Here is a 27,686-nt window from a genome sequence, read left to right on the forward strand (position 1 = left end):
CACATTTTCCATCAATCCAATGTATGCACATACACACACACACACACACACACACACACACACACACACACACACACACACACACACACACACACACACACACACACACCCTCCTTGTCATCTATGAATAAAACATCAAAATAGAGGCGCCCCCTCCCCTTCACCTACATGTGAGCGAGACCCCCAGCTGCTCAATAAATGAACACGCCCCCCTGTAGACTTGAGCTGATGGGACTTCAATTGCTGTCTCTTATAGCTGCTTTGCATACATACTGTACGTACACGGCGCGAGGCGGTATAGCTCGGTTGGTAGAGTGAACGTGCCAGCAACTTGAGGGATCCAGGTTCGTTCCTCGCTTCCGCCATCCTAGTCACTGCCTTTGTGTCCTTGGGCAAGACACTTTACCCACCTGCTCCCAGTGCCACCCACACTAGTTTAAATGGAATTTTGATATTGGGTTTTACTATGTAAAAGCGTTTTGAGTCACTAGAGAAAAGCACTATATAAAAATAATTCACTTCACTTCACACACAAACACACATATACATACATACATACACGTACACACATACTTACACACGTACATACACAGGGACCTATACATACTGTACATACATACATACACACATTCATACACACACATATACATATGCACGCACGCACACACGCACGCACGCACGCACACGCACGCACGCACGCACGCAACGCACGCACGCACGTACACACACATACATACAAACATGCTTACACACATATTTACACACTTACAAACACATATGTGAATATTTGTATATATGTATATATGTATATGTTTGTATGTATATGTATATACATATATATGTATGTATATATGTATATGTTTGTATGTATATGTATATATGTATGTATATATGTATATATGTATGTATATGTATATATATGTATTATCAATATATGTATGTATATATGTATATGTGTGTGTACATATTATAATAATATAATGGATTTGTAATTTATAATTATTAGTATTATTAACATTATGTGAAAGTTCAACTCCTACCTTGTTTACCTTGGTGACACCTTCCTTAAAGTTTTGTAATCAATCAGAAATATCAAGTAGCGAGATTGTGCCAAACATGGATAAGTGTGGAGAGAGTTTCTCAATTTTTCGCCATCTTGCATTGGGTGTAATTTTGAAATGTATATGGTTGTTGTCTGTTTTTTTATAACATCATTCAGTGAGGTTTTTTTTTTGCGGCATGACTAGGGAAGGTTGTTTGGATTGGGTCATACAACCAAATGCTGTGCATACTATTTTAGAAAGTATACTCCATGGTCGCTGGCCTGAGTCACTCACGTTGTCCACATGATGGTGAAAAATAAGCATCGAAATGTAATATGAACACCCTGCCCGGACATATTGCGTGTTGAACTCGTGCAGCCTCGCGGGCCAAATTGAAGACGTCGGTGGGCCACAATTGACCTGCGGGCTGTAGTTTGGACTCCTCTGTTTTATAAGATGTTCTGATTGATAGTCCTCAATTACACAATGTTTAGCAGGCTTAATATTATATTGTATTAATAAAAAGAGAAGGCTAAGACATCGTCATGCATCGACATGAAGACCATTAAATTGAACAACATGTAATGTACAGAATATCAGAAGCATTTATTCAGGTAGAAAAGTCACAGATTACCTTACCAAAAACATCTATGACAATCAAACCATGATCGAAACAATCCATATTTTGTGTTATCGATGCGCGAAACTGGTGTCTATACACGGAATTGTAGTGCCTCTCCTCTTAATGCAAGTGCTCCGACAGCAGGAATTGAAATTTTGCCGGGGATACACCAACACACTGCAGGTCATTTTGTCCATTTTGTGTTGAGCTGTTTAAAAAAAAAACAATGTTTCATAAATGTATATCCATCCATCCATTTTCTACCGCTTGTTCCTTTCGGGGTCGCGGGGGGTGCTGGAGCCTATCTCTGCTGCATTCGGGCGGAAGGCGGCGTACACCCTGGACAAGTCGCCACCTCATCACGGGGCCAACACAGATAGACAGTGTATCATTAAAGCAAATGAATGATAAATTAAAAACGCATATAAATTAACTTTCCATGGTACACTTCTTAAGGAGGAAATTATCTTTTTAATTAACGATAAACAAAAAGCTATTAATTGCGATAAAATATTTTAATCGTTGGACGGCCCTCGTTATTATCAATTGTGGTTAACTTCTTTTTACACTCATACGCCAGTAAATACTGTACATTTAGAATGCCTCCACATTTATTTAAGCTTTTTATGATTGTGACAGCTTGACCCTGGAGCCGATTATTTGTATTTCTATTATTTCCTTTAAAAAAAAAAAAATACTGTAAAATCACAACCAATCTTCATCAGCAACACTAATGTCCGCAGTAAATTGACACCACACTAAGCCACCACAGGGTAAAAATAGGTATGGACACCAGAAGCACCATTAAGTAGACAGGAAAGGCGATACGGAGGTGGGGATTTTGTGCAGTTTTTCGGGTGCATCGGGGGTCTTAGTTCATGTCATCATGGACGGATGACGGTGGCTTGAAATAGAGAACGGAAATCAGGTGATGTTTGTTTGCGCCGTGGTAACGACTCCAGCTGCACAGGGGAGCTTAGGCAACTCACCCGCTCTGCAGCTCCTTGTGCAACCGTGCTGAATGTTTTACCCGCTTGTGGCGACACAAAAGGGGTTTGCAATACCGAGGGCTAAAAATAAAGCCATCAGGAGTAGACGCAGTAGGAGTCCATTGTGAATCATTATTGTGCTCAGAAAGGGAGTTTGTATCTTTTATGATCTACAAAAGGTGGAGTAATTACACGTGGAAAAAAAGCTGGCTGTTGTCTATTGTATTGTAAGATGTACTGTGGGCTTATTATTGTGACACAAAACATGTGCGGTGCAGTGGAAAATCCTGTGAAAACCTACTTTTGCCTATGAGGCAGCAGGTGGCGCTATATAACCAGAACAGTTCATTACTTTTAAAAAGTATTTAATTCTAGTTACTTGTTGCTTTCTCCGAAAAATTATTACTATAGAATTACTTTTTAATAAATGTGATTGTTTAGAGGATTATAATCAGAAGAAGGTAAATTTTTTTTTTTTTCTTTTTAAACTTTTAATATATTTTCCTCCTGGTCTTTATGTTCAATGGGTAAAAAAAAAAAATTATAATTATCGATATTGACCGATATAAAACACTTATATCGTGGTGCAGTTTCAAGCCGTAGAGCCCTGCCCTGCCCCCTGTACATCAGTATTCACCATCCATGGAGAAAGAAAGCAGGCTTCGCTACACATCTTAAAACAAACATGGCAGTTAAGTTAAAAAGTACCAATGATTGTCACACACACACACTAGGTGTGGCGAAATTATTCTCTGCATTTGACCCATCACCCTTAATCACCCCCTGGGAGGTGAGGGGAGCAGTGAGCAGCAGCGGTGGCCGCGCCCGGCAATCATTTTTGGTGATTTAACCCCCAATTCCAACCCTTGATGCTGAGTGTCAAGCAGGGAGGTAATGGGTCCCATTTTTATAGTCTTTGGCATGACTCGGCCGGGGTTTGAACTCAGGGCGGACACTCTGAGTTGCAAGTTTAATCATCTTGTTTTGCTTCTGCGAATATGCTAAGCTAGCATGATGCTGCTGTCAAAATGTGAGTGTATTGTTAGCGTCGTAGCTCACATAGCTGTACGCTAATGTCGCTATCGTTTGTGTCCTCCTGTCGCACGCCTTGTTGCTGCATTGTTACATTTATTTACTTTTATTTATTAGTTACCCGGATTTCCACTGGATGCAGAACGGCTAAGGAGCGACGCCGCCACTGCAGAGGTCTCTTTCCGTTTCCATTCAAGTATCCGCGTCCCTGTGCTAAATATACGCATATAGGGCAGATCAATTTTGCTCAAATATGCTTGTGTTAAACAAAATAAGGGTAACACTTTAGTATGGGAAACACATATTCACTATTAATTAGTTGCTTATTAACATGCAAATTAGTAACATATGGGCTCTTAATTAGTCATTATTAAGTACTTATTAATGCCTTATTCTGCATGGCCTTATTATACAACCAGTAAGCCATTAACTAAGAGTCTTCCCTCAATAACCTCAGAATTATTGCTTATTAGTAACCCAAACCCTAACCCATATATGTTCCCCTAGTGTCCAAATAACTCTAAATTAAGTCTTTGTTACTTTAATAAGCAACTAATTAATGGTGAATATGTTCCCCATACTAAAGTGTTACCAAAATAAGTACTACATAGATTAAATTTATTTAGCGCTTTTCTATACACTAGATCAGTGGTCCCCAACCACAATTGGTACTGGGCCGCACAAGAAATAAAAAATAAAAAATAAAAAATAAAAATATTTTTTTTAAATCAACATAAAAAACACAATATATACATTATATATCAATATAGATCAATACAGTCTACAGGGATACAGTCCGTAAGCACACATGATTGTATTTCTTTATGAAAAAAAAAACAAAACAATAATAATAATAATTATTTTTTTAAATTTCCGTGGGACAAATTTTCAAGCGTTGACCGGTCCGCAGCTACAAAAAGTTTGGGGACCACTGCACTAGATAGTCAGACCACACACAGAGAAGTGAGAACCCATCATTCATTCACTCCACATTCCCACATTTGATGGTGGTAAGCTACATTTGTGGCCACAGCTGCCCTGAGGTAGACTGAGCGTGGCTGCCAGTTTGCACCCCGACCACCACTAAATATTTATTTACATTCATACACCAGTGTGAGCGGCACTGGGAGCAAGGGTGAAGTGTCAGTACCAGTAGAGTGGAAAAACAAGTTGCCTCTGTATTGAAGCTATTATCATTTATATCTGATTTTTGGCACTAGAATACTTCCAAAGTTTGCGGATAAATAGATATGATCGAAATAGTATCAGTCTCACGGAGATCCCGAGCCATTTTGAGAGATAATGAGCATTAGGAACCACAGATCCCTTCCCCATCAACAACAATGCTAATCAAACATACTTTGTGAGAGCCAACAACGATTACTTTGGGGAACATTATGATCCAGATTCTCATATTTTTGAGCCCGAACACAAAGAGGATGAGCAATAAGTTTTAGAAGCTGACTGCTAAACGGATGTAGCATTATTGTAACGCTATAGCATCAGCAGCATTGCAAATTAATCATAATAAACATAAAAAACTAACACTTGCTGTAATATTTCCACTCTCGCTGGGATGTCGACCGACGGGACGCGCACATAATCCCGTTTAGATGAAGATTTAATGGCAATCTTCATAAAGAGTTGCTGCAACTAGCGTCTTTTTGTGTCCAGGGGGATGTGAAAGTCTACCAGCCTGTCAGACCATGGCCACATTTGTCTACTAGAAGGTGAGAGATGCATGAATTATAATCTAGAATTTACTTTTAGCAAGTTTGAGATTAACCAAAAGCAGCCGCCGGCTCAGTGTGTCAACAATAGCAGCGTATGCTAGCATTAGCTCACTGCTATCAATGCGCCGCTAAAATAGTCCGTCTGCGTTAGCGCTTATAATGACAATATCGCTCATATTTGGTTAATTTTCCGGTCAGGACATGTAAATGGAGTATTGTTGGCGCTTTCTGGATGTTTTTAGAGAGTATAATGAGTGCAATAGAGGACCCTCCATCTGTTGACATAATTGTTCGCTATTTATTTACGATTTTGAATGCATAAAAAAAGCCAAGCATATGTGCGCTTGTCTTACATAAGGACTGTGAATGATAAACAGCACATCTCTTTCCAATTTTTACGTATTTCCAGTATGACTGATCTGATAATATTGTCAGATTGCAGAAATGTTACTACAGTGATGTAGAATCTACGGAAATTGCTGAATATATTTGGAGCGGATAATTCAAAATTGCAGACTGAATTGGTGGCATTTTGGGATGTTTAGACAATATTTTCACATACTTTGCGGATTTTAAATACAATTGCATATGGTATAAAGGATGCAATATAAAGTCAACTTGTTTATCCACTCTACTGCTACTTTAAAAATAAAATAGTCCGTTTTCAAGGTGGATCGTATTTTACGCTTCGAAACGTCCTAATAGGCGTGGACGGACATGAAGTTAACTTGTTGAAGGTTTTCAGATGCAATTTCACCCTAATTGACACAAATGGATGAGGACATGCTGATTCTGGAGGTCCAAAAATCAAATATTCATATTACAGGCATATCCCGGACAGCTATTTGGGGGCCTCTGTTAAAAAACGTATTACTGTTGAGTTGTTGCTTGCTAGAAAAAAAAAAAAGTCATTTATTTGCTTCTGCTCCCCAGGACGGACAGAATAAACTGTTTGTGGTTGACTTTACTACTACTCCCCTTATCGCATGGTCACGCCCGGATTTGCGATATCTCGTAAAAGGCTGCGCTCGTGCGCATCAAGTGGCGCACACGTTCCTTAGCTGCGCCGTTCCGCATCCAGTGCAAATCCGGGGCTACGGTGTTTATGTAAAAAGTAGTGTTGTCCCGATACCAAACTTGCAATAAGAAACATATGTTTAATGTACCCTAAGATTTTTTGTTGAAATAAAGCCAATAATGCAATTTTTTGTGGTCCCTTTTATTTAGAAAAGTATCGAAAAGTACCGAAAAGTATCGAAATAATTTTGGTACCGGGACAAATTTTTTTTCGATACTTTTCGGTACTGTTGAAATAAAGCTAATAATGCAATTTTTTGTGGTCCCCTTTATTTGGAAAAGTACCGAAAAGTATCGAAATAATTTTGGTACCTGTACCAAAATTTTTCCGATACTTTTCGGTACTTTTCGATACTTTTCTAAATAAAGGGGACCACAAAAAATTGCATTATTGACTTTATTTCAACAAAAAATCTTAGAGTACATGTTTCTTATTGCAAGTTTGGTATCGGGACAACACTACTTTTTACATAAACACCGTAGCCCCGGATTTGCACTGGACGCGGAACGGCGCAGCTAAGGAACGTCTCCGCCACTTAATTACGCACAAGCACAGCCTTTTACGAGATATCGCAAATCCGAGTGTGACCACATGATAAGGGGAGTTGTAGTAAAGCCAACCACAAACAGTTTATTCTGTCCGTCCAGGGGAGCAGAAGCAAATAAATGACTCGTGGAAAAAACGACGGTTTTGTCTTGCAGAACGACAACTTTTTTTCTTTTTTTTTCTAGCAAGCAACAACTCAACAGTAATATGTTGTTTAACAGAGGCCCCCTAATAGCTGTGCGGGATATGCCTGTAATATGATTATTAAAGTACCGAAAAGTATCGAAATAATTTTGGTACCGGTACCAACATTTTTTCGATACTTTTCAGTACTTTTCTATATAAAGGGGACCACAAAAAACTGCATTTATTTATATAAAAAATGGCTTTATTTTAACAAAAAAATCTTAGGGTACATTCATACTTGCCAACCCTCCCGGATTTTCCGGGAGACTCCCGGAATTCAGCGCCTCTCCCGAAAACCTCCCGGAAGAAATTTTCTCCCGAAAATCTCCCGTAATTCAGCCGGAGCTGAATTCATGCGGACCTGAGTGGGGACAGCGGCGACAGTCTGTTTTCACGTCCGCTTTCCCACGATATAAACCGCGTGCCTGCCCAATCACGTTATAACTGTAGAATGATCGAGGGCGAGTTCTTGGTTTCTTATGTGGGTTTATTGTTAGGCAGTTTCATTAACGTCCTCCCAGCGCGGTAACAACACACAACAACAGCAGTCACGTTGTCGTCGTTTTCGGAACACTGAAATTCAAGTATTTCTTTTATTTATATGTATAATAAAATAAATATATATATATGTATATATATATATATATATATCTATATATATATATATATATATATATATATATATATATATATAGATATATATATATATAATATTCATATATAGATATATATATATATATATATATATATATATATATATATATATGTATATATATAAATGTATATATATATATATATATATAAATATAAATATATATATATATATATATATATGTATATATATATATATATATATATATATGTATATATATATATATATATATATAGCTAGAATTCACTGAAAGTCAAGTATTTCATATATATATATATACATATATATATATATATATATATATATATATATATATATATGTATATATATATATATATATATATATATATATATATATATATATATATATATATATATATATATGAAATATATATATATATATATATATATATATATATATATATATATATATATATATATGAAATATATATATATATATGAAATACTCGAGTTGGTGAATTCTAGCTGTAAATATACTCCTCCCCTCTTAACCACGCCCCCAACCACGCCCCCCCCCTCCCACCCCCACCCCTGGCCATGCCCCACCCCACCCCCCACCTCCCGGAAACGGAGCTCTCAAGGTTGGCAAGTATGGGTACATTAAACATGTTTCTTATTGCAAGTTTGTCCTTAAATAAAATAGTGAACATACAAGACAACTTGTCTTTTATAGTAAGTAAACAAACAAAGGCTCCTAATTTAGCTGCTGACATATGCAGTAACATATTGTATGATTTTCCATTCTATTATTTTGTCAAAATTATTAAGGACAAGTGGTAGAAAATGAATTATTAATCTACTTGTTCATTTACTGTTAATATTTGCTTACTTTCTCTCTTAAATGTTCTATCTATTATTAAAATTTAATAATCACTTATTCTTCGGTTGTTTGATACTTTACATTAGTTTTGGATGATACCACAAATTTATAAAAATGGGACCCATTACCTCCCTGCTTGGCACTCAGCATCAAGGGTTGGAATTGGGGGTTAAATCACCAAAATGATTCCCGAGCGCGGCAACCGCTGCTGCTCACTGCTCACCTCCCAAAGGTGGAACAAGGGGATGGGTCAAATGCAGAGAGTAATTTCACCACACCTAGTGTGTGTGTGAGACTATCAGTGGTACTTTAACTTAACTCTACTAATAGCAGTATACCGTACAACCCTGGTAAAAAGTGACACAATGCACAATGGCGCTTCTTTGAGAGACACACACTGTGCAGCCTTAAAGCATCAAGACTAGATTTTGTGTAATCGGGCCACCGATGGTCGCGAAGACACGCATGCAGAAGGTGTAGCAAAGAAATGGAGCAAGTTTATAGGCCTCGGTCTCATGATGAAGCAGCCTTGTGATCGTGACTCACGCACCCTGGGGTCTGCAGGGAGTCCCTGCACTTCCAGTGGATTCCTCAAGGCTATATTTAAAGCGGTGACTCATATCTGAGGCACCGCGTCGTTCCCCCCGCTTGACAGGCACAACTGTCTGTACGTGCGCTGCAGTGTTGCCATAGAACATACATCATTCCTCTTTCGCGTTCACCATTCTTTCTTCACAGTGCTTCTTTGTTTTTGTCTATATTAGGCAATAGAGAGGCAGAGGGACATTTCCTCCTAACTGCCGTCTCGCGTAGCAAGCTGTCTCCAGATGTTTGGAGGCGCGTTGGCACGATGACTCAGCAGCGTGGTCGCTTCCCATGACTCACACGCCGCTCTTCCGGGCGCCTTAACGAAGCGTACATGCCAGGGGTGTCAAACCCACGGCCCGCTGGCCGGATTAGAACAGGTTTGTTTATGTATGCAGTACCAATGGGGTGTATAGCTACTGGATGATACCCTTATGGCAGGTATGTCCAAAGTGCGGCCCGGGGGCCACACATTCTGGAAATACTATTGTAAAAATAAAAAAGAACATTAAAAAAAGTGGAATGAGGTGAAATCTAACGAGGAAAAAGTTGCAATGTTGACACAAAAGCTGCCATGCAGGCTGTTTTTTTTCTTCTTTTGTCTTTCTTTCTTTTTCTTTTTTTTGCCATTGCTCAAAAAAAAAAAAAAAAAAAAGACAAAAAAAAATCCATGTTATAATGAATTATTTTCAGGGCTCCAATTACTTCAAATATTTCACTTTAAAATGTTTTATGTGGTAAATATTGCATATATTGGGTAGTAGCCATATAAAAACATCAAAGTTTTCTTTGACAAAAGCGCATAAAACAAACAAAATAATTGTTCCAGCATAAAATCGACAGATATATCTGAAGTTGGTCTCGTAACTTTAAGTGTTGAATGTAAAAGAAAAACCTAATACAAATGTATCACTTTATGAGTGGGGCACTTTTTGGATCCCAAATATATTTAGTGATTTTTTATTTATCTTTTCACTGTGATTACTCAAAAATATGAAATAATTAAAATCAATGGTGTCCTGCATTATTGATCTTTTAGGGCTCTAATTACTAAATACTGCATATTTCAGTTTTACTATAAAAAAACTAAGTTGTTTTTGACAGAAAAGCCATAAAACATTTTTTTTTAAATTTGTATTACTTTATATCAACTTGAAGTTGATATGGAGATTTACTGTAAGCGTTAAATAATTTAAAAAAAATAATAATCTGACTTATTTTTAACATTTTAATGACTGAGACCCTTTATGGTCCCTGGGACCCTTTAAGGTAAAATAAATAAAAAATCCATATATTTTGTTATGGTTTGAAAATGAAAAATATCAAAATGGCCCCCACATGCTTTAATTTTTCCGTGTGCGGCCCTCAGTGGAAAAAGTTTGGACACCCCTGCCTTATGGGTACCATCTGATGCACTGTATGTTGTGTTATGTGGATTTTGATCAAAACTGTTGCATTTATTATACAGTACAGGCCACACCTTCTCATTCAATGAGTTTTCTTTATTTTCATGACTATTTACATTGTAGATTGTCACTGAAGGCATCAATACTATGAATGAACAAAAAAGATGAAATAACTGAAAACATGTTTTATATTCTAGTTTCTTCCAAATAGCCACCCTTTGCTCTGATTACTTTTTTGCACACTCTGGGCATTCTCTGAATGAGCTTCAAGATGTAGTCGCCTGAAATGGGTTTTCACTTCACAGGTGTGCCTTATCAGGGTTGATTAGTGGAATTTCTTGCTTTATCAATGGGGTTGGGACCAGCAGTTGTGTTGTGAATGAGGTGTGTCCAAACTTTTGGCCTGTACTGTACATAGACCAACATTTATGTAATATCAATGTACACTCATACCCTCCTGAATAGTTTCTACCTCATTTTGTGTGGTTTGTTGAGTTGAGTTAGCACAGTTTTTATTACTATATTTTACGGGCCATAGCACGCACCGGTACATATGCCGCATACACAACATTTTGGGAATTTTTTCTTCTTCCATGTATTGGCCGCACCGGACTATAAGCCGCAGTTGAGTTAATTTACACACAATGTTTGTTTACATACCTTAATTGTTCCCAAACGTTGTCTGTAACACGGCAGTAAAACGGCTGATCAAACAAAACAGAAGTCCTCGTCATGGACCCACGAGCTGCGGAAACTCGCTCTCCAATCAGCTAAACAGACTCAATAACTCCACCGGGATGTTTTGGTGATTTTACAGAGAAATTTGTGAAACTGGAACAATAAAACAGAACGCCATTGTAAGTTAATAAAATTAGCTAATGCTAACGACGCTAGCTTCATTACATTACGATAGCACGTTCAAATATGCATGAAAACACTTTTGCAGACGTCACACGTGGGAAGTTTTAGTAAGTAAGAATTGTTTTAGTTATGTTGGAAAACTTACAAACATTGCTCGGAGTGAACAAATAATCAATACGAGTAGAAACGACCTGAAGACGAAACGGCACTTTTACTTCCGGTTGAAAGCACTAAATGAAAGGGCACTGCAGCACCCGCAGTAAATGAATTCCAACCAAAAGATGGCGCCACAGCACAAACAATAACACACCTTTTCAGTGTCTTTTCTTGGTTTTATTTTTATTTTTAAAACTATTTGCATTACGGCCATCAGCGAAGAAAAATCCATAAATTAGTCGCACCATTTTATAAGCCGCATGGTTCAAAGTGTAGTCCGGAATTTACTGGATTTATTATCTATGTTGTATTTTGTTCAACCCCAAATAGGCTGTGACTTACAGTTTAATGGCGTTGTAGATTCACCGAGACCAAGTCCGAGTTTTTATGTCCTTGTTGTATACATTTTTTTCCTCATAATTTTCAACTAACTTGAAGTTGTTTGTCAAGAAGATGACATTTTCGGAATGTGCTTATTCTGTATTTGGCCATGGAAAAACAAAGAAAACAACCCGAAGTTGTCTTTATTTTTAAGTTATTATTCCATGATTTTTACCAGTTCGGCCCACGTGGGAATAGATTTTTCTCTATGTGGCCCCGGAACTAAAGTGAGTTTGACGCCCCGGTTTATATCGTCCCCCCTCCGGTTCTCGCTTCCTAACAGACGCGTTAAACGACGCCCCCGTGATGATGACTAGGCATTCAATTAGCAACTGGCGGCGTGGGCGGTAAGGACATGAGGTCACGAGCGCGGAGGTCATGGGACACCATCCACCCGCCGTGTACCCGTTTGGATTATTACCATTTTAATTTATTTTCTGTGATAAAAAGAAGGCAGGGAAAACAGAACGGAACTCTCTTTATTCATTTGGAAAAGAAATAAATAAGCGCAGCGCCACAGAGGCCGTATCAGAACATCTGGTCATGCATAATTCCTTCTTATTGAAAACTTGGCACTTGTGTGATAATGAGAATTTTCTCTGGCGTTTCCATTTTGGGCGCCTCAAAAGCTCTTATCGCAAACAAACACGCCAATTGCTGCTGCTTCTGCGTGGAAAGGCCGATGGATGTAAGCCGCTCTTTCACAAAGTACTTTGATTTTTCAAAGTGACAGTTCACGGCTTAGGGCCCCGCAGGTAAATAATGACACACTGCATTTAAGCCACTTTGTCCTCTAGCGGCTCGGCTCTGGTTTGGAATGTACCGAATTTGCTGTAAAAAAAAAAAACAACCTTATACGCATTTTCTTATCTGGGTCATTCCACCCAATCGGTGCCGTTTGCCTCCCCAGGAAATAAAATGCATAAATGCAGGATAAAGCGAACTGTTCTGATTGCATTTTTTAATAAACACAATTTAAATGGTGAATATAAACTACGTCGAACACTGGAATCCCAAATCCCGTACTTCTTAAAATTAGACTTCACAATGGAATGTAAACAACATTTAGATCAGGGATGTGAAACTGGTTTTCATTGAGGGCCACATGGCAGTTATGGCTGCCATCAGAGGGCCACTTGTAACAGTATTAATTTGCCTCTGGATTTCATTATTAATTATAAATATTCCTTAAGTAGACTGTCGATTTTACAGTAAAATCTTTACATTTACAACATTTTTCTGAATTTATTTATTTTTTTAATGGAAAAACCGTACCACTGTTTTTTTTAGGGGGGGGGGGGTTACGAAAAAAGGGCAGCTTAGTTGCCATAATTTTTGTGTTAAATTTGTGTTTTTACAACATTATGTTGTTAATGGAAAAAAAGTACAATTTCTTTTTTTTTATTCTGACAACTTAGCTGCCAGTTTTTCTACCGCAAAAACAAATGCACCGCCTTTTCATTCCATAGATTTTACAGTCAAAAACTGGCAGCTCGGTCAACAGAATTTTAGCGCAAAAAACTGTAGAAGTTTTTAAAGTAATATGCTGTAAAGCTGTGGTCCCCAACCTTTTAGTACTTGCGGACCGGTCATCGCTTGAAAATTTGTCCCACGGAACGGGGGGGGGTTATTTATTTATTTATTTATTTATTTATTTTTTTTGTCATAAAGAAATACAATCATGTGTGCTTACGGACTGTATCCCTGCAGACTGTATTGATTTATATTGATATATAATGCATATATTGTGTTTTTTATGTTGATTTAATTAAAAAAAAAAAACTAAAATAAAATAATTTCTTGTGCGGCCGCGGCCCGGTGGTTGGGGACCACTGCTGTAAAGAACAACGTAAAATTTATTGTCATTTTTATTAATTTGATGGGGAGTTTGCTGTAAAAGTGAAGTATTTTTATTTAGACAAAAACCTGTTTGGAAAGTATGATAATATATTGTGATATTTGTTGCAATTTTGGATACTATTAAAGTTTAAAAGGTATGCAATTTCAAGCAGTTCATATATTTTTTTCTGTCAAAATGAAAAAAATAAATTACTTTTAGTGAGAAAATATTAAGTACTTTATTGACATATAATTTCCAGGGGTTTGCGGGCCCCGGGGCCTTGAGTTTGACACTTGGGATTTAGATTCTTCGATTTTTTTTTTACATATTTGTATTATTCTTTATCACAACTAGACTGTAAGTTTATTCTAATAAAATATGTATGTCCGATACCAGCAAAAAAACAGGTATTGGCTTGATACGGTACCAGTTTGTGTGTGTTTCTAAATATTAATTGTTTTTGAAAATAAAATCTAATTTTTCATTGCAACCTTTAAAAATGAGCTGATTATGATTACTGCTGTCCAGTTGTTACGTCTTCTCCTTTGCAAGTATGACAATACGTTGCAATTCCAGTTGCAAGTCCGAGACGTTAGATAGCAATAGTGTATAGTTTATGGTGTGTTGGCTAGCCAGTTCAGTCTTTGCTGCCTAGTATCTTGTTGAGCCCTAAAAAGTGTTGATACTGTAAGTATTGTGCTTAATACACACCAGCTGTTTGATTGTAACATGCATCTTAGTTGTAGTTTTTATTGGCAAATTTGGAGGTGTTGAAATTGCCATATAAAAATAAAAAAAAGTGGCATGTCAATAGCAAAGCCAATGTATATTAGCATCAAGCTAGTGCATTTTTGGTGAATTGGAGCCTTAATTTACCTATATTGGAGCAGTTTTTGAGTCAATTTCTTTGTTGGCATTTGGAAATGGCAACATTACCTAGAGGTAGTTTGGCTGAGTCCGCTCTCAGTGCTGCTGGAGTGATCGGCAAGTGCTGAAGTGCGAAGACCGGGCGTGACGTCACTTTCAATTCAAGTGTCATTAAATTTTACATGAATCGGTGCCTGGTAGGACCGGCTGGATTCGGTCAGTACCAAAACGGTACCTATCCCAAATCGGCTTGCATCTAAACTTTCCAATATAAGCCCTGAAAAGCCATAGAGCTATGCTTCCAGAAGCAAGCAGCCACACAGCAGCTAAGCAGATAATAGCACACAAGCTAGACATACGTAATACGTGTCCTTACTTGAACAATCTTTCACATTTGTCCATATAAACAAGCATCAAATAATTATATTTGCATATCACTCACAGATGCAAAGTTTCCAAAGCAGAAGCGCATTAGAAGGTAACCAGTAACAAACGTGTCCGCGCCATTCAACCTACTGCGCCACAATTGTAAATGACTGAATTATTATGGCCATGATACAATCACCACTCCACTTCAACCTAAAGACAGCATAAGTCCATCCCAGAAGGTTGATAATGAATAATACCTTGTTCTCTCTTTGAGTGATTTGACTTGATCAAGCCTTTACTAACAATAAACACTACAAAAAAAATGTAAGTTTATATGATTAGTGGCTATTAAGGTTGCACGGTATACCGGTATTAGTATAGTACTGCGATACTAATGAATCATATTCGGTACTATACCGCCTCTGAAACGTACCGGTAAAATGTAAACAAACGCCATTGGAGGATCTACACCTAACATCCACTGTAATGATAATACCGAGTACAGGAGCGTATCTAGTCGATACTAGTATGATTACGTCAATATTTTTTGGCATCACAACATCTTCTTTAGTTTTTTTCAAATTTATATTTTCATAAACACATGAGGACTTAGATTATGACCAATGTATGATCCTGTAACGACTTGGTATCGGATTGATACCCAAATTTATGTTATCATCCAAAACTAATTTAAAGCATCCAAACAACAGAAGAATAAGTGATTATTACATTTTAATAGAAGTGTAGATAGAACATGTTAAAAGAGAAAGTAAGCAAATATTAACAGTAATTGAACAAGTCAATTAATAATTCATTTTCTACCACTTGTTCTTAATAATTTTGACAAAATAATAGAATGGAAAATGACACAATATGTTACTTCATATGTCAGCAGACTAATTAGGAGCCTTTGTTTGCTTACTTACTAATAAAAGACAAGTTGTCTTGTATGTTCACTATTTTATTTAAGGACAAACTTGCAATAAGAAACATATGTTTAATGTACCCTAAGATTTTTAGTTAAAATAAAGCCAATAATTAAATTTTTTGTGGTCCCCTTTATTTAGAAAAGTATCAAAAAGTAACGAAAAGTATCGAAATAATTTTGGTATCGGTACTAGTGGCTATATTTTGTATCGGATCAATATTGGTATCGGTCAATACGCAAGGATGCAATATCGGTATCATATCGGAAGGAGAAAAAGTTAAAAGGGTTAAAAATGACTCTGAAGGTTGTGTTCCTGGCTTTTGTTACCTTAACAAAGTACCTTCTCTGGAAAATATAGAATATTCCACAAGTCAGAATTTCTTTAGGTATACGTAGATTCCGGTTATCCCAATATTATTACAGACTTGAAAATATTTCCTCCTGGTCCCAAGCAACCTATTGGTGTAATGCGCCATGACCAAACGGTGTCCTTGAATTCCCCGAAATGACAAGGCAGTCACAATCACAGTTCCGTCAACAATTGGACAAACTACGACTCGCGGGCTTAAAAGGAGGGCGTGGGCCGTCACGTAATCCCCTTTCGAGCGCCCAATCACATCGACGGGGTTAAAGCAACACTCTGATACGCCCTTTGACCCCGCAAACCGAGGGACGAGTTATAAGCCTTTGTTTACGTACGGCGACTCCTTTGTGTACACACCCGAGGCTAAATGAGGACTGTGTGTGGGCCGCCGTACTGCGCTAAGAAGGTCCCGGCCTTAAAAACACCATGAGGATGACGATCTGCCGAGGACGTCTCCACAAAAATATGAAGATGCACTTCCTGAAGGGGAAGGCAGCATTTCTCTCTTATTGTTGAGCTCAAACTTGACGGCTTCGTCAGGCGTTTTCCTGTTTCCGACCTGCGAACCCCAGACTATTTGTTTCCCCGCCATCAGTGATGACACACTATGTGGGTAATTGCTAATATTCGGAGGCCAGATGGTTGAACACTCAAGACAGGGCCAGGTTAACCCTCAACAGGGCCCAGGCGCAAAGGAGTCAGACCACATTCTTCTGTTTTTTGCATCACGTAAGCTAAAAATCTACAAATGTGTTGGTTTGTGGCCTTTTTATGAACGTTTAATAAAGACCACCTACCTAAAATGGATTATTTAGACCAGGGGTGTCCAAACTACGGCCCGCGGGCCAAGTGCGGCCTGTCGGCTCGTTCATTTTGGCCCGTAAGGTGCTACGCGTTTCATAAAGAATCTGGTTCGTGGGGACTCTGCAACTTAAATACAAATGTCTAATTTTGCCACCATATTGTGGACATTGTGACTAATTCAGGTGAATAAGTTTATGATATGACCCAATCCAAACAACCTTTCCCGCTCATGGTGCAAATAAACCAACACAAAAGGTCAACACACATGGTCCACACATAGCACAACCTGCTCACTGAACTTTGTGGAGATCATAAAAAATGTCCAAGCACAGCACATAATTCAAAATTACACCCATTTCAATCCCCTGCAACGCATGATGGGACAAATGAAAAACACTCTATTCACACTCATCCATGTTTGCCGCACTTTAGCTGATTGATTACAAAACTTTAAGGAGGTCGTCACGGAAGTAAAAAGGGTAGCAATCGAACTTTCACATACTCTTAATATCCAATTATATTAATTATTAATAATGTATCCATTATACTTAAAAAAAATATATATATATATATATATATATATATATATATATATATATATATATATATATATATATATATATATATATATATATAATATATTAGGGATGCAACTAACGATTAATTAGGGATGCAACTAACGATTAATTTGATAATCGATTAATCTGTCGATTATTACGATTAATAATCGGATAAAAGAGACAAACTACATTTTTATCCTTTCCAGTATTTTATTGAAAAAAAAACAGCATACTGGCACCATACTTATTTTGATTATTGTTTCTCAGCTGTTTGTACATGTTGCAGTTTATAAATAAAGGTTTATATAAAAAAAAAAAAAAAAAAAAATTGCCTCTGCGCATGCGCATAGATAGCATAGATCCAACGAATCGATGACTAAATTAATCGCAAACTATTTTTATAATCGATTTTAATCGATTTAATCGATTAGTTGTTGCAGCCCTAATATATATATATATATATATATATATATATATATATATATATATATATATATATATATATATATATATATATATATATATATATATATATATATATATATATATATATATATATATATATATACTAAATTGGCCCTAGTGTGTGAATGTGAGTGTGAATGTTGTCTGTCTATCTTTGTTGGCCCTGTGATGAGGTGGCGACTTGTCCAGGGTGTACCCCACCTTCCGCCCGAATGCAGCTGAGATAGGCTCAAGTGACCCCCCACGACCCCCAAAGGGACAAGCGGTAGAAAATGGATGGATGGAAGAATGTATAGGCTGTATATATATATGCGTACTGTCTACTGTATATATATATGTATGTATGTATAGGTTGCATATATATATATGTATAGGCTCTCTCTAGATATATTAATAGGCTATATATGTATAGGCTATGTATATGTATATGTTTATATGTGTATATATATATATGTGTATATGGATATATGTATTTGTGTATATGTACAGTATATATGTAAATGTATTTATTTATGTATGTATATGTGTATGTATATATGTATGTATATATGGAAAACTGCATACGTGAGAACTGTAGTAGCCTACTAAGTGAATAAATAAATAAAAGAGCCTATTTGGTAAGCAGGCATCCTTGATATTATTTTCTTGCCTTCTGAAACACAAAAAGTTCAGACACTATGGGCCCAGTCGCCATAAACCTGCGTCATCTATCTACTCATTTATATCTATGGCTGACAGACGTGTTGCCGTACAAGCATTTCTCTTTGAAATATGTGCGAATCCTATTAGCGGTGTAATTTGACCCCTCAACCACGAGATACCGCCAGGGTACCATAGAGTTCCATATATTCATAGTAGAGGCAAAGTTGCTTTGAATCAACTTAAGTGTAATAAAAACGATGTTGGTGAGTTGGTAGCGACACAAAAGTTGTGTGGATGTGGTTGCAAACATATTGTGCGTGCGTGCATGACTGGGTTTTCTTTGACAAAAAGGGCATAAAACCTAAAAAAAAACCCAACAACCTAAAAACGTCATATCGACGGATTGATCTGAAGTTGAGCTATAGATCTAGGGTGTGAAAAATACAAAAAATATTATTATATATGACTTACTTTTAAGACTTTTATTACTGAAACCCTTTCGGGTTCCCGGGACCTGTAACATTCACCACATTTGGGGGATCCCCAAAAGATTGAGGTTCAACAAATGCATCCCCCTACAAATATGTTCTTTCTCTACAACATGTGCACACCATGTTCAAATATTTGCGTTGACGCACAGAGAATTCTTAGGATAAGAATGACCGTGAATGATATTAGACGGAGGTTGCATTTTTACTGGTCGCAGAGTGTTCAGACGTCGCCAACCTTCAGATGCTTGAACTGGGAAAGAATTTGGCAAATAATTGCGATGATCTCACTTCAACCTCCAAATTACAACAATAGCAGGTTTCACTCTATTGTTATTGTTCTGTAACCAGAACCAATGGAAACACTGACTCTAACAATAACAATAACCACAGAAACACTATTTAGTCTGTTTCCATGCTTGTTAATATAACAATACCATCTACGACCCAGAGTTGTGTCTCGTTCAAAGACACTTTGGCAATCATTTAGTAATTGTTACCCCAGTCAAATTCTCCAACTTTTCCATTACGCTATGACGAGTGTAATCACTTCCCTGGCTGCCGTGTTACTTCAGGTCAGCAGCTACAGTACACGACTGCAACTTTGGCAACAAGATCTAATAATCTCTGCACTGTATAAGGCAGCTGCCATGTACAGGCAGCTATCTTTAGCCACCCTGACTTGATGTTATATTCAGGCCAGAAGCTCTAAATAGAATTAGTAGACTATTACACGCCGAATGAAGCCCTGGGAGAACATATGGACTTTCTTTTTTTTTTTAAAGGAATAACTTTTCTTGTATATGTTGAATACTTCCCTATAAATCCTGCTAATCCATAGACACTCCTGTTTGGATTTCATCCTACCTTGTGTTTAAACTAAGAGGTGAGCTGACGGTCACCAAGTGCCCCCCCCCCCCCCCCCCCCCCCCGATCCCCTTCCAGAACGTCACTAAATCATCAATATCCCAATGCAGATTATATACTTATTAGTCGCAAGAGAGCTACAGAACACTGAGACCTTGTAGAGACTCTTCACACAGCCAGACAGATTCCATATTTATTATTTCTGCTTGTTGCCATGGTGACGATAAACTGGCTGGATTCAAATCTCCTAGTTAGGCTGTGCGACTGCAAACAGAGACATCTTGGAAAATAATAAGAGACCCAAACCACACGGCAGAGATTGCATGCTTGTTACAGATCAACACTTTTGACAGTAAACCTCCACAGACAAGAGTTAGTGTTTTAGATGTAGACACATTTACAGCATGTCCTTGTTTTTAGAAGAACATCAGTCCTAGATTTTGTTTGTATGCATTCGTTTTATTAATCCATCTATTTAATCCACTCATCATCACTGTCCATCATCCAACCATCTATCGCTTTTTCCATCTGCCCATGCAAATTCACTCATCTACCTATATATATATATATATATGTATATATATATATATATATACAGTGGGGCAAAAAAGTATTTAGTCAGCCACCAATTGATTGTCAATGGGTGGCTGACTAAATACTTTTTTGCCCCACTGTATATATATATATATATGTATATATATATATATATATATATATATATATATATATATATATATATATATATATATATATATATATATATATATATATATATCATCATTCATTCATCCATGCAGCCTGTACATCTATCCATCCATCCAGTTGTTCGTCCATCCATCCATTCTGTACCTCCATGTAGTCGTCATCCGTCCATATATATATGTGTATATATACTAAGGCTGCAGCTAACGATTATTTTTCTATCGATTAATCTATAGATTATTTTTTCGATTAATCGGTTGATCTATAGATTGTTTTTTTCGATTAATCTATAGATTATTTTTCCTTTTACCGATTATTTTTTTATTCAAAATGAAGATGAAAAAAATAAATGTAGGCCCGTTTTTTCAAAAGGCATGGCTTTTATTTACAAAAAAAAAGAAGTATGGCCATTTAGTCAACATTGACAACAACATGACTAAATATTCTGTAATAATGTAAACATTTAAAACTTTTAACATTTAACAAAATGAAAAGTAGCTTATTTGCTTTTTAATGTGCAAATATAAAAGTCAACATCCAGTGCAAATCTTAATATTCTGCAATAGTATAAGCATTTCAAAAGTAAAAATATTGCTTATTTTGCTTTAAAATGTGCAAAAATAAAGATAAACATCCAATACAAAAAAGTGCAAAACGAAATATTCTGTAACAACAGTGTAAACATTTCAACAAAAGTGAAAGTATTGCTTATTTGCTAAAATGTGCAAAAATAAAGATAAACATCCAATACAAAAAAGTGCCAATCTAAATATTCTGGAGCACTGTAAACATTAAGTATTGCTTTAAAATGTGCAAAATAAACATCCAGTCCAACACAGTACACAATAACCAATTCTACTCATTCCAGTGAGTGACTAACAGTTGTAATGAAGAAAGGTTAGCATGTCTACGCTCAGAAGGGGTCGATGTGGCTGGAACTGAGAGGTAATTAGCCTTCACCTCAAGCCAGGACTGCGAGTGAGCGGAGCTGCAGTTTATATTTCTAGAAGGTCAACGGGCTCATAGTGATGTTACTAGTAGTTGACTGGGAGGTGTTTATTATCATTTGGGGAGAGTCCGCTGCCTGATGCTCACCTGCTAAACACCTATCTGCTCCACGCTGAAGCGCTGACTACATGCGCTCTGAATACACACTGCTGATTGGCTGATAATGCTTCGTGTGTACCAATCAGATGGTTGTGTGGGTGGGACAATGCTGCGTGTGTACCAATCAGATGGTTGTGTGGGTGGGACAATGCTGCGTGTGTACCAATCAGATGGTTGTGTGGGTGGGACAATGCTGCGTGCTGAGACAGAGGCTGAGGAGCGAAGCAGCTTGTTAAGACTTTAGCAGCTAAAGTTAGCTTTAGCTTAGAAACTCGTTCGGTACACCCCCCGTACCGAACCGAAAGCCCCGTACCGAAACGGTTCAATACAAAACACGTACCGTTACACCCCTAGCAGATACAAATGACACGTTCATGTTTTTGTGTAATGATGACAACGTATGCTCGCGCGGACGATTGACTAGTTGATGGTTTTTTTTTCAAATGTTCGTTCATAGCCGTTGTGCTGCTATGATAGGCCATTTCCCGCTCGACACAGTGTGCATACAACAACATTATTAGGCCGTTTATTGAAATACTCCCACACTTTTGACCACTTTTGGCATGCTCCCCCCCCCCCCACCCCCCCCCGCTCGCACTGCTCGCATCGTCTGCTTTGATCGTCTGCTTTGCGCTTCGCCATGACGGTAGTGTGACGTAAATATGCGACGCGTCGACGCACAAAAACGGCGTCGACGTATTTACGTAACTGATGACGTCGACTACGTATATAAATGTGTGTATATGTCTGTGTATATGTATGTGATTGTATGTATGTGATATATAGAGTACATATATACATATATACAGAAGACTAGATATGAACACACACACACACGTGTAAAGCAACTTTGGGTATTTAGAAAAGCGCTATATAAATCCCAGGTATTATTATTATTATTATTATTATATGATTTAAATATATATATACATATATATATACATATATATATGTATATATATATATATATATATATATATATATATATATATATATATATATATATATATATATATATATATATATATATATATATATATATATATATATATATATATATCATCATCCATTCATCCATGCAGCCTGTACATCTATCCATCCATCCAGTTGTCCGTCCATCCATCCATTCTGTACCTCCATGTATCCCACATACATCTAGTCATCATCCATCCATATATATATATATTTATATATATATATATATATATATATATATATATATATATATATATATATATATATATATATATATATATATATATATATATATATATATATTTATCCGGGATATCTTGCCTATCCATGTATCCAACATCTGTCTATTCATCATCCATCTATCCACCTATATATAATGTACATCTATGCTGTCCATCCATCCACCAACCCACCCATTCTGTACCTCCAGGTATCCAACATCCATTTGGTCATCATCCATCCATTCTGTATACCCATCTAGCCAACATCCATCTATACATCTTCCATCCTTTCTGTACATCTGTGTATTCAACATCCATATATTTTTTAGTCATCCATCCATCCATGCATCCATCCATCCATCTATCCGGTACATCCATGGATCCAACATTTATTCATACATTCAGATCGTACATACATGTGTCCAACATTCATCCATCCGTACTGTTAAGTCATCTGGCATTAATGTAACTATTGATCCACAGTATTTATCCATCCATCCATCCATCCATCTGCGTCGTTAAACCTGAAGAAGACCTTCAAAGCTAAGCGCTTCTCATTCAGCTAACATTTATGGAACAGCAGGTTTTTGAGGCGTCCTGTTTGCAAGCAGGCATGTCCCACGGCAGGAGACATAACTTGATCTTTTTACAGTCGGGACAAAAAACGCCTCGCTCGGCAGTTTCCCCCCGACCTTGTTATGGCTCAAAGCAGGTGGTAACAGTGACAGAAACCACAGAGCGCTGCTGGGATACGTCATGTCCAGACTCCACCTCGTTGTTCCCGTTCAGGGCACACTTGGAGCTGGACAGGTAAAGTCTCCGGGGGTATTTATCGTCCCAGAAGGTGAAACGACATCTGCTCTCCACCCAAATCCTATTATGTGTCTTTATTTTGCTGAATCGCACGCCTTCAGAGCTGCTCCTGGGGAACCTCTGAGTGGGTAATACTGGAAAAAGATGTCGGCTGCAATGTGGAAATGAAGGGAAAATGTTATTAGCCTCACAGGAGACCACATCTCTGGGCTCCCGTTTGCTCCGAATCTGCTTCTGATTGAACCGAGAGGCTCCGATTGGTCGAAGGCTCCTTGTAGCATGTGGGCGTCATGTGGTACACGGCCTGTGACATTTGAAGATGTAAACACGGGGATGGCGATGGAACCTTGGCGGAGAACCCCCTCCTGACAGCTGGTCGCAGTGAAAGGTTGAATCTAATCTGGGACTGGCTACATCTGGCCAACATTAGCGTGAGCTCTCCAGGGTCAGGGCAGCAGAAGACAATTAGATGATCCGATACTTTTTTCCCCCTGTATCTCGCATCGATTTGATTAGGCGGAAAATGCCACCCCGCCAGCCACTTTTCCCCCATATCCTCTTCATGTTGCGTGAGGACACGCCGCAATCTGGACGAGCAAAAAAACCCAGACGGGCAGATGAGTGTTTTCACGCCGCTGCAGAAGGATTGATTCCAGCTTTTTCCGGCCGAGCATCAAACGCACAGCGAGACAAAGCGACGCTCTGTGCGAATCAGGCGGCGCATCGGCGGTCAATGGCACAGTCGCGCCGAGGCCTTGCCCGCTTGTAATTGGAGTGCAAATTTGCGGCGCGGGTTTGAGCGTCTTGACAGCCGCCGTGCGACGATTTGACAGAAGTACCATCTGTTCGCCGATGACGTTTCGGTTCCTCGTGCTGGAATTGCAACATGCTGAGAAGTCCGGATTTGGTCCTTTTGCCCCCGTTTCAGGCTAGTTTTGTATGTGAATGGACTGACAGATGTGTGAAGTGACAAACAGACGTGATGTAGTTAGGGCTGCAACTAACGATTGATTTGATAATCGATTAATCTGTCGATTATTACTTCGATTGATCGATTAATAATCGGATAAAAGAGACAAACTACATTTCTATCCTTTCCAACCAACATACTGGCTCCATACTTATTTTGATTATTGTTTCTCAGCTGTTTGTACATGTTGCAGTTTATAAATAAAGGTTTATTTAAAAAAAATAAAAATAAAAATAATAATAATAATAATTTGCCTCTGCGCATGCGCATAGCATAGATCCAACGAATTGATGACTAAATTAATCGCCAACTATTTTTATAATCGATTTTAATCGATTTAATCGATTAGTTGTTGCAGCCCTAGATGTAGTAGTACTGCTCGGTCTGCACCTGGACATTGAACGATATATTGTCGCACAAGTTATTGCCAATAAACACTATTATGGTTTTACTAAGCCCTAATGCAGTTCTCCTCAAATAGTGGGGCGGGACCCCACTGGGGTGGGGGCGTGGTGCGATGCACATGTGACCCCGGGGAACGGTATCATGTTTCAAACCTCGCTTTGAAAAGCTGTGCACGACAAAATTTGTTTTATTTAGCCATTAATCCTAACTTCCTCATTTTGATGATTAAAAAATCCACACAAATTGTTGATTTATTATTGTTTTGTAGGTTGAAGCCATTTTTTTTTGTTTGTTTACTGTATTCTCTGGACTATAGAGTGCACCGGCATGCAGGCCGCACCCACTAAATTTGCCTCACCGGACTATAAGCCGCATATATATATATATATATATATATATATATATATATATATATATATATATATATATATATATATATATATATATATATATATATATATATATATATATATATATATATATATATATATATGCGGCTTATAGTCCGGTGAGGCAAATTTAGTGGGTGCGGCCTGCATGCATATATATATATATATATATATATATATATATATATATATATATATATATATATATATATATATATATATATATATATATATATATATATATATATATATATGCGGCTTATAGTCCAGTGAGGCAAATTTAGTGATTATATATATATATATATATATATATATATATATATATATATATATATATATATATATATATATATATATATATATATATATATATATATCATCATCCATTCATCCATGCAGCCTGTACATCTATCCATCCATCCAGTTGTCCGTAAATCCATCCATTCTGTACCTCCATGTATCCCACATACATCTAGTCGTCATCCATCCATATATATACTGTATACATACATATATATATATATATATATATATATATATATATATATATATATATATATATATATATATATATATATATATATATATATATATATATATATATATATAGTAAAATGAGTTATTTACTCAGAAAGATTCTGTATATGTTTACTTACATACTTTAACGGTGTGTGTAACACGGCAGTAAAACGGCTGATCGAACAAAACAGAGGTCGTCGCCATGGACCCACTAGCTGCGGAAGCTAGCGCTCCAATCAGCTAAACAGACTCGATAACTCCACGGTGACATTTTGGTGAATATACGGAGGAATTTGTGAAACTGAAACAATACAAAAAAAAAAGCCATTGTAAATGTTTAGTACTAACACGGACACTCGTGAACGTGTTAGCATATTAGCTAATGCTAACGACGCTAGCTTCATTACAGTACGATAGCACGTACAAATATGCATGAAAACACTCCTACAGACATCACACATGGGACGGTTTTGTAAGTATGAATAGTTGTAGTTATATTGTAAAACTTACAAACGTTGATTGGAGTGATGAATGAGGAATACATACGAGTAGAACGCTATGGGCGGCTAGAAGACGGAACAGCACTTCTACTTCCTGTTAAGGCGCTAAACGGAAGACACAGCAACATCTGCAGTAAGCAAACTCGTCCAAAAAGATGGCGCCATAGCACAAACAATAACAAACTTTTCAGTGTGTTTGCTTGTTTGCATCATGGCCGTCAGCGGAGAAAAATCCATAAATTAGCCGCACCGTATTTAAAGCGTAGGAAAAAACGGTTTATAGTAAAAAAAAAAACGGTTTATAGTCAAAACTATACGGTAATAACTTTTTTGTATTTTTTTGTTTGAAGTCGGAAAAAAAAAAGATAATATGAAAAAAAATGATATGTATATATATATATATAATTTTGTAATTTTTTTCCTGAAAAAAAAAAAGGTAAAATGAAAATTATTTTTTTTCAAAAATACATTAAACAAATAAAAAATGAAATAAATAAATATATATATATATATATATATATATATATATATATATATATATATATATATATATATATATATATATATATATATATATATATATATATATATATATATATATATATATATATATATATATATATATACATATATATATATATATATATATATATATATATATATATATATATATATATATATATATATACATATATATATATTATATATATATATATATATATATATATATACATTTTTATTTTTTATTTTTAATTTTTTAAATTTTTTTGTAATTATTTT

At 36.8% G+C, this 27,686-nt stretch overlaps 1 protein-coding gene and 1 long non-coding RNA gene across 2 annotated transcripts in view; one reads left to right on the forward strand and one right to left on the reverse strand.

Moving 5' to 3' along the window:
• LOC133646868 (uncharacterized) overlaps positions 1 to 27,686 on the forward strand; it is a 229,422-nt gene that overhangs the window by 156,122 nt on the left and 45,614 nt on the right. The gene's annotated exons all lie outside the window — the stretch shown is intronic.
• cspg4 (chondroitin sulfate proteoglycan 4) overlaps positions 1 to 27,686 on the reverse strand; it is a 148,254-nt gene that overhangs the window by 119,273 nt on the left and 1,295 nt on the right. The window lies entirely within an intron of this gene.

This window comes from Entelurus aequoreus, linkage group LG03, assembly GCF_033978785.1.
Source record: "Entelurus aequoreus isolate RoL-2023_Sb linkage group LG03, RoL_Eaeq_v1.1, whole genome shotgun sequence".
In the NCBI taxonomy this organism is placed as follows: Eukaryota; Metazoa; Chordata; class Actinopteri; order Syngnathiformes; family Syngnathidae; genus Entelurus; species Entelurus aequoreus.